We start from the raw sequence: 13,067 nt of genomic DNA on the forward strand, positions 1-13,067 counted from the left end.
CACTAAGTGATGTCAAATGCTTCGTAGGCTGATGCCGCTTGGCAAATGCCACGTAGGCTGATGAATGGTGGCGCTATTTAGCGTGCTGACGTATCTATATACAACAGTACAACACACCACAGAGCACTCCCTTCTTTCCGCTTTTCCCCATTTTTTCCGTGCTGCGCTCTCGCTCTAACCTTCGTAGGTCACAAAGTGCATGTACGTTGCAACGGCAAGAAAAACATTCAATTAAAACGGAAATACAGTTGCATGCTGTTTTTTTATTTTCTTAGCAAAAGGAGCAAATGGATCCAAAGAATTGTGCCATGCATATTGTATATCATAGCATTCTAAAAGTCAAAATAAAAAAATAAGCTAGGATAGAAACTCTTAAAATCAAATTTAAATTTTACCTTATAAGTGTAAGAAAAAACAAAAGAGAAGGAGCATGATGCACGTCTAACCAGGAGTATAGGATAACCAATGGCCGCACCGGCTCAGAGTGCTTGCAGGTGTCAGTATCCACACCTATTAAATGCCGTAATTAAATGTCTTTTGAATCAAGTGGTGGTTGTAAATTTCTCTCATAGGATATGTTCAACCCACAGACGGTGGTTGTCTCTAAACATCCCGAATCTATCATATAGACAGTTAAAAAGACATGTCATACAACCCAAAGTCTATTTCATTATCTATAAGATATTAATGTTTTTTATAGTTAAGATCAACAATAAATAAATTATTAAAAATTTATTATCTACAAGATATACAACAGTGCTGAACACATCTCTTCTCTCTTGAAACACGAGCCGTCGCCGTCACTTGGTGAGCAGACATGATGGCCGGCTGCAGGGCAAGCTAAGGGTTTTTCGTTACATGCATCAATATAAAGAATAACTGTCACCAACATAAATGCCAAGAAAGAGTTATAACCATCTCTTCATTTAGATTATCTAGGTGTATGGATGTATGCATGTAATGTGGTTGGACAATCTTGATAGTAAAGAATTTAAAATAAATCAAAATTAGAGAAAAATATATGATAGTTAATATATGCTTGCATACACACTTTATATTATGCAACAGAGAAAAAATAGTTATGTCTTATATTATGGGAGGAAGTATGTTTTTCGTTTTTTACTCAATTTTGTTATTTGCTACCGTGCATGGCAATAGTCATAGAACCCAGCCTGCCTACCTTCTAAATAGAGATTTCTAGTGGACTAAACAAGAAGCAAAATTCATGTCCAAACTTCTCATGCTCAAAGTAGCAAAAGCACCAAACCCGTGTTATTCATAGAATCAAAACTAGGATGCTTTCATATATAATACTTTTTCTGCTTTTCATACAACCTATACAAAAGGCAAAACTAGATATTTTGTCAAATTTTGAACTTTCATATTCCAAATTAGAATTTTCAGAACTATTCAAAATTTTATGGGGATCATCCTGCGTCAAACACTCAAACCACCTAATTTCGTGATTTTTATCGGTTTTTATAAAAAAAAACGTACACCCCCTCTTTTCGCTTATGATTATAAGCTAACATTTGATTTTAAATTTGGAATTGATTTTGGGTGGTTTTTCACCATAGTTTATTTTCTAACTTTACGATGCCATATGTCACTTATGAGCCTATGATCATGGTTGATAAATCGAAATTATATGCTATCATTGTTTCTAAATATATGATATTGTTGGCTTTTTAGCATGACATTTGATCATTTATTCTAAGAAAATCTTTGTAAGAACTATTTATTTTCTGGTAACTTATTCTATCATTACAAATATCATGTATGACTTGTCTTTTTATATTTACACTAAAACTTTTAATAAGACGACTTGTTTTCATCCCTTTCGTCCATGCAATAGAGTCGACAAGGTGCCGCCACAATTATATTTAAACTACATTTTTATTTTTTAAAATAATGGAATGGCATTTTGGCCATTGTCCAATAAACTACGACAAATTATTACAAAGTCCATAGATAAAACAAACTATACACACGTCGACATAATATAAAGAAAACACAAACTAAAAGACATCAACACAAGATAAAAAAAATCTCAATTACTGAATTCTATTCGAGAATCTCCATCCAAAGTTGTCAAAAAGGTGCACCATCGTCGATTCAAGTTTACAACACGTATAATTTATTAGCTTGATATCATCATCATACCTTTCTAGTTGAGTCCAACCACGAAACCAATATGTTGCCCTAAAAATACCTATAAATAAGTTTTCGATGGTGTCTTAAAAACCATATCATTTTTATTAATGCAAAGAGCCCAACATATAGCGGAAGTCCCTACAAGAATAAGTCTCGTAACCTTTTTATTAACACCCATTAGTCAATTACCAAACATATGAGAAATAATGTGTGGTGGGTATAATTCAAATGAGAATTAAAATTGATCTCTAAAGAAATCTAGAAAAATGACAATGAAGAAAAAAGATGGTAAATTGTTTCCTTCTTCATTAAAAAACAACATCTCAGACTACCATTTCAATTCCTCTTAGCTAAGTCATCTTTTCTTAACACAATTCCTTTAAGGAGATACCACATAAAAATCTTAATCTTAAGTGGCATCTTAAGCTTCCAAATGATCTTATTCCTCTCTATGTACTCATTATTAATTAAGGCTAAATACATTGATTTAACAGAAAAATTACTATTTTGATAAAAGTTCCATCAAAATATGTCATTCTCCGTTGTTAAATTAATATGTACAATTGATGCACACAAATTATGACTGTTGACCAAATTCTGACCGACCAAAGTTCTCCTAAAAGAAACATTAGACGGAATAGTACCCATAACACCGGCGACTAAAGAGATTTTCCTTCTAACTATAGAATACAACGACATGTATTTGTAAGAAGAATTCCCTAACCGCGTATCCTCTCGGAATCCAACTTGCTCATCATAATTAATTATCCAAGAACCATACTTAGAAAGGAACTCTTAACATTCGTCATGCCATACCAAAAATGGGAATCCCCTTGTTTTCTCTATAACTGGATTATTCATTTACTACTAAGTTATTTCCTCTTCAATATGTCATTTATTAATTTAAACAACCATCTGCTCAATAAACGCTGGTTTTGGATTTCTAAATTATAAACACTGGTTTTATAAAAAAAAAAAGAAACAATCCTGCTTTCTTGTCCTGCTCCGTGGTCGATGTGCATCAATGAAAGCACAAAAATTTCTAGAGCAATTTGGTACCGAGTTGAAGAATCGAGAGGTACAAATGATGCGGGGTTGCAGACGCTCATCGTTTTGCTATGTTTGAAAGGTAGCTGGTGTTTAGACTGAGAAAAATTCTGGAAGAAGTGTTACGTCAAATGTTTGACCGGATGTCGGAAGGGGTTTTCGGACACGAATGAAAAAATGAATTTTACGGCTAGCCTAGAAACCGCGAGACAAATCTTTTGAGCCTAATTAATCCGTTATTAGTACATGTTGGTTACTGTAGCACTTATGGCTAATCATGGGCTAATTAGTCTTAAAAGATTCGTCTCAAGATTTCTTCCATAACTGTGCAATTAGTTTTTTGGTTCATCTATGTTTAATGCTTTATTTAGGTGTCCAAAAATTCGATGCGATGTTTTTGGAAAAAAATTTTAGAAACTAAACAAGGCCGTAGTAGGGATTTTGGGAGTTGACCTTAGAGGCATCGGGCTTTTTGGCCATAGGGGTGTTTAGACATCGGATGTTTGGACACTAATTTGAAGTATTAAATATAGATTAATAAAAAACTAATTTCATAAATGAGTGGTCATCCGCGAGACGTATTTTTTAAGCCTAATTAATCTATAATTAGAGCATGTTTACTGTAGCATCATATGTGCTAATCATGGATTAATTAGACTTAATATATTCGTCTCATGAATTAGTCCAAGATTATGGATAAGTTTTATTAATAATCTACGTTTATATAATAAGTATTCAAATATTCGATGAGACATGGGACAAAAATAAATCCCTTGTCCCTAGGGTTGTAACTTGGCCGGCCCGCCAACCCGCTTATAGGCCAATTAAGCGGATAGCCCGTTGGGCTACTCGTTGGCCTACCCGCTTAATTGGCCTGTAAACGGGTACACAGGCTTGTCCACTTGTACCCTTACTTGTCCCAAACACCACTTAACACTCCACGGTGTTTACATTTCGGGAAGGAAAAGGTACTGCCCATATAGGAAATAGCTATGCGATACGACCTCTTTCGTACGATCCAATCCGACGCACACGGCGCTGGCGCGAACAGCGAACAGAAGGAACGCGTGACGTGCTATGCAGGCTGTCATTGTACACGGATAGTACGAAAACCATCGTACGTATATGCCTTGGTTTGATCTCCAATGTCTGGGCATGTCAAAGTTGTTCCTTTTTGTAGTTAAACCAAACTGCGGTTTTTATGAGGAAAACATTAACTTTGTCAACTTTTCGTTTAAGGTAATAACCTTTTGAATTGTACCCCTAGTTTGGCATACTAAATTTCTAATTAGAAAGTATTTAGCTCGATGGTGGTTTCGTCAGCTTATCGATAGTAATTATATGAAAGTTGTCAAATTTTGTCCAGAGAAACTGATGGTAATTTGTCATAATCAATTTATGAAACAATTGTTGGCTGTAGAAGGAACTCAAAACTGAAGCCAGTGGTTGATTTCCACGTCTGAAAGACAACTACCTGACGAGCAAGCTGGTGGTGTTTTTCTTACATGAACTTGATAAAACGAGAACAGTAAGCTGGTAGTGGTATATTTTTTAATAAAAAGTTATATATAAAAGTTACATTAAAAATTCAGATTAATCTATTTTTCTATTTTTTCTAATTAATAATTAATTAATTATATACTAATCTGTTATCAAATTTTCCGCACCGGTTATCAAATCAACATCCGAATGCGGCCTACGAGTGGTTCTACAGACATCACAATTTTCGATCGAGTGACACATAGGCTGCTGTAATTCTGTAAACAAATCGATCAATGCAGACAATGTATACGCATTAGATGATTAGATAATGCAGTGCATGTGTATATGCATGTTGGATTATACGAAAGAAAAAGGGATGAAGAGACATGTACAACTATGAGAAAATAGGAAAACAATCGTCTATATACGTCCACGTCAAATTAACAATCCTAAGTGACATCATTAACTCAAGAAAAACTAGATTGTCGTCTCTTCGTTCGTCTACTGCTTGACATGTACTCCTAAGTTGCATGCAATCTAATCTAGAGAAATACTTCATGCATTGATTGCATGCAATAAATATAAACATAAAAAATAAAGTATTAAATATACTACAGACAGCCAAATAGACAACCTATTATACAAACTATATATTTAGCTGTCTTTATATATCAAATAGACAATAACTATCTATACTGTTGTACATGCCCTGACAGTTTAGAAAAAGTCCATTTTTTTAGGGCAGACCCAATGAAAAAATCTGACATGGTTGTCATAGTATAAAAAATCATCTATAGAAATAATTTTCCACAATAGAAGTGTTTTCGAGTAATAAATGTTCTCTTTCTCTCCTAACTCTATATTATTCCTCCAATGGTAAGCGTGACACATGTCCCTTAGAAACTAGTAGTTTTCCTCCAATGATGAATTCATAATTTATTGATGTATTGGGTAAAGAGAAGACTTGATTTCTTCACGAGAAAATCATTTCTAAGTTTTTTCTTCTCTTTATTTATTAATTATATTCCCATGTCACCATTTTGCTTATGTGACCAGCATAGAAACCATCATTAATATATTATTAGGACTGCCTTATGCTAACGCCAAGGGAAAAAAATCACTGTTTGTTCTTCCTGGTTTTGTGGGCGATTGTCTGTTGGGTGAGGTGCAATTCTTCACCTGCCAAGTTTCGATGCGTCAAAGCTGGAAATGGAGAGAGGCCAGAATGTCAGTACAATGCAGGATTCGATCTGCCTCATGTTGATCAAGATTTCAGATATGGATATTGATATTATCCAATCCATCACATGCATGCGTGTCTCAATCTCTGGTCTCTTCTGTTCGTGGGGGCTTTTAACTTTTTGCCACTCTTACGGATTTTTATAACAGATTTGTCACTAGATCCATCTGTCATAGACTCATAAGGGTCCACACGTCATAGACTCACAGTGACAAATCTATTTTGACCGCTCGTAAGAATGGCAAAAAGTTAAATTTCTCCTGTTCGTGGGTCAAAGGCACAATTTGGTTGGTTTGGTTGATCTTACCTTTCTGCCTGCCTCTCTTCCATAGTGTGCCTGAGGTTTTCATCTCCTTCAAGATAAAAAAAATTAACTTAAATTGCATCTTAAACTTTATATGACACTTCATTATAAAAAATATGACACTTCATCGGAAAATATAGAGTAAATTTCACAAAATTGAAATTATTTTGTTAAAATATCACTTTGATATTAGTTTCAGATGGATTTCATAAATCTGTAACAATATCAAATAATTTTATCGAAAATTTAAAACTTTACTCATTATGTGCGTATGGTATGTGGGCCCGAGTTACACTATAACAAATAGGCTCAAAGTTTGTTAGACAACTAAAGTTGTGGCTTTTTTGATAAATCATATAGTATTCTTGCAATTTTCTTAAATGTCTAGCTAAAGTTACAATAAATTGATAGTTTTGATAAAAAAATTATAGTTATCTAAATTTACTCGAAAAAATGTGTTCTTGTTTTCAATAATATATATATATATATATATATATATATATATATATATATATATATAGGAAAATTAGATCCTACTACCAGGTGTAGCTACTCCCTACACGTCCATGATGAAAAACATGTGGGGATGTGCCTGAAATAAACAGGAATCCCACGCGCACAACTGTCCAGGATTCAGTTGCGCACAGAAAAGGTATAAAAGTACAAGCTCAACGAAAAAAACTTACTTAGCAGCGGAAGTATGACACGTCGGCCTAAGTTTCGAAAAGACCAACCAAGCAGGAAGCAGAAGACCCAACAACACCACAAGCGAGTCTGAGCGAAGGGGAGCTGACCCTAACACGTGCAACCTTGATGAAGACCTACTCTTCTGAACCACATTTTATACACGGGGTGAGTACAAACGTACCCAGCAAACCACGATCCAAGAATAGGAGCAGAATACATGTAAGTAGTACAAGGATATAGGGTTCATCAAGATGGGTTGATAACAAGCCTATTATAAATAGTTTTTCCCTACTTTGATAAAAGAGTTTATTTGTAAACATTTATAAATCGACAGTTTAAAACGTAGCAATATTAATCACCATCATTCTCATCTTGTTCCAAACCAAATTTTAATTATAAAATCTACTCATACCATAAAAAATAGAAATCACCCAATGACACATCTCCATTAACCGGGAGCACGGCGTATTCAAATACAATACGACTGCAGCGTCTGCCCAGCTTTACCCACATGATACCACGACTGGATCAGAGTCGAGATAACATAACCGTTCATTAGTCCCACTTACTACTAGTACCATCCAGTCGGATATCCTTCGTCCTAGCAGTCGGGCACTCGCTTGGCCACAAGCAAGGCATAGTAGATCGCTGCTTTCACGAGTGCCACTTTTGTGAGATCATATCAACTTGGCCCGCTGCCTCTTACACATGTCCACTCCTATATGCTCCTAGAGTCTCTAACAGTCGTTCGTATAGTGGGACCACATACTAGGTTAAGTCTGATTACTCGGTCCTGTGGATGGGCGCAAACTATATCATTTTTCATAGCATAAGAGGGTTTTTATCCTTATATCCGGGGAAGCAATTAAAATCATCACAACACATGCATATAATAAACACAGTAATACATGTCATAATATCCAGAACATCAACCTTCACCCAGAGTCACCTTCCACATCACTCAAGGCGAGTGATTTATATCAAAACAATATTTTATGCAGCCCAATAGTGTCATCATGTGACGACGGGCACAACAGATGTATGTGTGTAGAAGTTTGGTGGTATTATCCACTACAATATTAATCTGATGAAGTGTTCAACCTATACCTAGGTTATGAGGAAACAGTGTATGGTAGTTTATGGTATCGACAATAATAGTAAATTAAGTACAGGGCAATAACTAATGTAACATGATTATTTGAAAGTAATAATACGCCAAAATAACTGCAAATAAATAATGCATAAAATAACTAAGTGGTTATCTACTTAGGTTCTCAAAATGATCAAAGGATGGTTTCGTGGCTTGCCTTGCAATATGTGGTTTTCTGGGAGCTTTAATGTAGTCGTCTGGTCCGTGTCCGCTCCTGCAATTGCTTAATAGACTTCCTTCCATAAGATCTAGCGCACGCACACAAGAACAAGCAATAAATAAAACCATAAAACTAAAAAGCTATAACTAAACGATAAAATAACAATGAAAGTTGGAGCTAGCTGAAGAGAGATAACGGCTGAATAGGTGATTGGAGATATTTGGAAGGCTTTTAGATTGATCAAGGATTAAGATCATGATTCATGATTATACAACTAGATGGTTACGATCTAGAATAAGAGTGGTGGATGATAGATATCAAAAGTAAGTGATATCAAGAAATTGCGATATGATTTTATGTGGCTTCGCATAATACGAGATTGATTTATGTACAACATAAATGAAGATCGAGTATAATTTGGGACAAAGGTTGATTAGAATAGAAAGGGGACACAAATAGGTAATGCATGACTGGTTGAAGGTTAGGGTTTGTTAAGTGGTAGACACGGATAGAAATAAGAGTTTGAATTGTATTTAGGAGAGGCTATGTGGTAGTGTGTTGAAAGAGAAGACGATAAGACAAGAGAGGTTATTTTGTGATAAATAATGTAAACTCGGATTCAAGAGTATTGCGATGGCGAGGTCAATGTATGAGTGGTGAGGTCATAGTCGTATGATAGTTTGAAGTTGTGGTTCTTAAAAGATATCATAACAAATTGAAGTATGGATGGATTTGAATAGGCTCTGGTTGTTTCGAAGAACAGGATTAGGGTTAAAAGTCCGAATAGATATGGTTTAGGACTTATAAATGCAAAGATGATAACGGAGGCTAGGGTTATAGGCTGGGATGAATGTACTATGATCATATGTGGATTTATAAGATGACTGGGTGATCTCATGTGTTAAACATCGGACAAACTTGGTGTTTAACCCAAAATATTGTCATGGACAGACACAGATAAAGGAATATAAATGAGTTTATAGTTGGTGAGGGGTTATAGATGATTAAATTGGAAACAAGATTAACCGTGTGAATTGCATACACATTTAAAATTAAAATGCGTATTGAAAGAGAAGAAATGGATCCAGTATGGTTGGCTCAAATCAAAGTAATGGTTAGCCAATAATGGTAGACTGCTGAGCTATTGAATTAAATTAATAGTTCGAATTATATGCGATTTGGTGTATAAGGACAAAATAATTTAGGAATCAAATGGTGTCGAGTCGAAATGGATGATATGAACTCGACACTCTGAATGGCATCAATATTTTAGGATGAGCTCTAGATCTGGGTAATGTAATTTAGATAGATAAGGATATAATTAGATAGATAAGGACAGTTAGCCCTAAGAGTTTATCGGATCAAGGGTTGAACGGAAATTTGAATAGATTCAAAGTACTAAATAAATAGTAAACCCTAGGATTAAAATTAGGGTTTCGACTTCGGAGTCTTTGATGGCAATGAAATCGATGCCATTGGATCCGAAATAATTCAAGAAGTTAATTTTTAGAATATTTGGATCAATAGTAACCCTAAATAGAATTTAGGGCTATATCTTCAAAATTTTAGATGGCAACGGAACTATCGCCGTTAAATTTAGAATGACTCTAGGAGTCGGATGATGGTTTCAGATTTTAAATCTGAGATTTGAAGGTCAAAGAATTATTTGAATCAAAGAAAAGAATAATTTTCGAACTTATTTTGAATAGAAAAACAAATTAGAATGGACTTCAATTATTTTATTTTCTTTCAACCTTTTATTTATTTATTTTCTTTATTTTTTCCTTTTCTTTCCTTTTTTTTCTTTCCTCCTACTTTCTCTCTCTTCCCTTCTTCTTTCTGCGTTCTCCTTTCTTTCTCGTTCTTCTTCCTTCGTTCTCCTGTGCAGGCGACAGAGGAGGGGCTGGTGGCTAGGAGGGCAGTGGGGAGGCCAAGGGAGATGAGCGCCGGGGTCAGGGAGCCGAGGGGGTTCCATTCCCCTCGGTGGCGACGTCCAGAACGATGGCGAGATGGCCGCTGGCGGCGGTCTGTACAGGACGACGGCGGCGGCCATGGCAGCGCCAGTTCCGGCGAGCTCTGGTGAGGGAAGCGGCCGGGGAAGGTTCAGGGAAGGGAGGCGAATCTAGATGCAGCCTAAGCGGAGGCCGGGGCGGCCGGGAGCAGCAGCGCGACGTGCGCCGGTGTAGGACGAACAGAGGAGCGACGAGCGGCGGCGACGCTGGTGGGTTCCGGCGGCGATTTGGCTCGGGAAAATGAGGGGAAAGAGTAACACGGGCATGGCAAAGGTGATGGATATCTTGATTTGGAAGAAGAGACAACGAGGTCGACGAATTTCTCAAGAACAGTGCCGGCGGCTGCACTGTGACCGGCAGTGTCATGGCGTGGGCGGCGGCAACTCCGGCGGCGCGAGCTTGGAGAGGCTTCCGGGAAGGAGAAGAGAGAATCGAGAGCTTCACTTTCCTCTGTGAATGGTGCTCAGGAAGGATGAAGAGGGAGAGAGATAGGGCGGCAATGGAGAGAGACCGGCGAGGTAATGGATGACGATTGAGCGGACTCGAGTTCGAGTTGGTTCCGGCTACGTCGGTGGCGAGTCTGTGCGTGCAACAGTGACGCGTGGGCGTCGGCGTGGCTGGGAAGCAGCTGCGTGGCCGTGGTGAGGTCGGCGAAACGGCGGCGGCTGCTACGCACATAGAGAAAGGGAGATCGAGAGACCGGGAGGGAGAGAAAAAAAAAATAGAGAGATGATGGATGCTTACCTGGCTGGCTGGTTAGATGGCTCGGATGGATAGATTATCGAACGAAGCGGCGATTCGCGCGAAATCGGCGACAAATCAAAATAAACAAACTTAGAGATTTTTAATATTAGAGATGGATTTGAAATATTTAAGATATTCGGATAAAATATGAACATGAGAGATTTTGGTTTGGGTTATTTTGAGTAGATGGGTATGGCTCAAAATTTTGGTGGCGACAATTGGATATCGAACGTTTGCGGAAAAATTTAGAGTTGATGGTAGATGTTTGAGTAGACGGTGATGGCGAAAGGATAAAAGATAGAAAGGGAAAAGACGCTCCTACTCCGCAAAACAAAGAACGAAACTTTAAAACATTTTCGCAAAATTTTTACCCTGAAATTTCTAGAATGTTACAAAACATTTTCATAACTATTTCTACTTCCACCCAACAGAAAGTATAGACACTACTAAATCTATCTCATGTGAATGATACAACTACATTTATAAAGTTTGTACTTTCTGTTGGAAGAGAGAAGAAATATGTATAGATGTGTTTCTGCACCTTAGACGTGCAGAGAGTAGCTATACCTGTTAGTAGGATATATATATGTAATACTTGACTAATAATTAACTAATAATACATATCTTCAGTGCAAAAATTTATTTATGAATGATTGAAATCTGTTAAAAACAAGTTAAATATTACAAATATTTCACACACATGTGTAAAAACAGAACCAAATATGTTAATGCTAATAAAACAGAGTCAAATGTGCAAGGGTAAAGACGTTTACTTTTTGCTCCCTTAACACCATTAACCTAACTTAACGGAGTAGGGCCAAATGGGAGCTTCATTTTTAAAAAGTGGGGCCAAATCTGCAAAGTGAAAAAAACAGGGCTAAACCTACGATTGGCCTCTAAAGCAGAGCCAGTTATGCAATCGCCCCTTAAAAATATATTCCTATGATGTGATTTTAAATTTGTCGATAATACGATATAAAATTGATTAATGATCAAACCATACTATTAGAAACCATATATACATGCTTTCTCCTTTAGATTAGTAAACCCAAAGTAGCAGTTTGTATTAGGTGGTGAAAATCTGCATCATGTTCTTTTCTGATCAAGTAGTTTCTCCTAATATAAATTCCAAATATATATGTTTCTCCGACTTCCAAACATGCTTCTTGCTATCCTAATAGTGCAAAATTTGTCCCCATCTGGTTCAAGATGTACACCAAAAATTTTTATAAATAAAAAAGAGAAATAAATGCATGGAAAACCGGGATGGCCTGCATTTTCACGTGGCAAATATTAAGCCCAATGCAAGAACAACGGGGCCGACAAGTGGGTCCCACGGTATAGTGCCTCTTTGAGCCCCACGTGTCTATGATTATTCACCATTTATTACCATATTTAAAACAGATAAAATTGCAAGAATCATCCCAAATATCATTCTGAGTTCGAGATTCTAATAAGATGAGTTATTGCAATTACTCTATCCTAATTTAACTTGGTTTGAGATTCGTTGCCGGTGCCTTCGCGTAGTAACAAACTAACAATACACGGAATCCATATTATGTTATACTAAAATAAATCATGAGTATATGGGAGTGTCTCAAACTCAAAGTGACATTTGTTTCTCTCTTCTTCTTTTTTTAAATTTTTTTTTTGCAATTTCCAGTGCTCATTCAGATGGTAGGGTTTTACAGGATTTTTAAAGGAATACTGATTATGAGATTTTTTTTCCTTTTCCTACCATTCGGATTGCAAAAACCAATCATAGAAAAGAATTCCTATGTTGTCAATTCCATGGAAAATTCATAGGAAAGAATCCATCCACTCCAAGCTCATATTTTATTTTCTTTGTATTTCCCGTGTCTTTTTTATGTACATCCGAACAACGTATCTTTTGCTGTATTTTCTGATCATATGTTTTTCACCGCAATTCATTTTCTATTAATACAATTTTCTATATATTTTCTATCGTGCATTCCGAGGAGGCCCTCAATTCAGCCGAGAAGAAAACAGAGGAATGAACCACGCGCGCAAAATCAACACATGGTGGCGGCGGAAGCATCCAAGGGAGTTCCTGTGTGAAGCCGCAA

This window comes from Oryza brachyantha, chromosome 5, assembly GCF_000231095.2.
Source record: "Oryza brachyantha chromosome 5, ObraRS2, whole genome shotgun sequence".
Classification (NCBI taxonomy): Eukaryota; Viridiplantae; Streptophyta; class Magnoliopsida; order Poales; family Poaceae; genus Oryza; species Oryza brachyantha.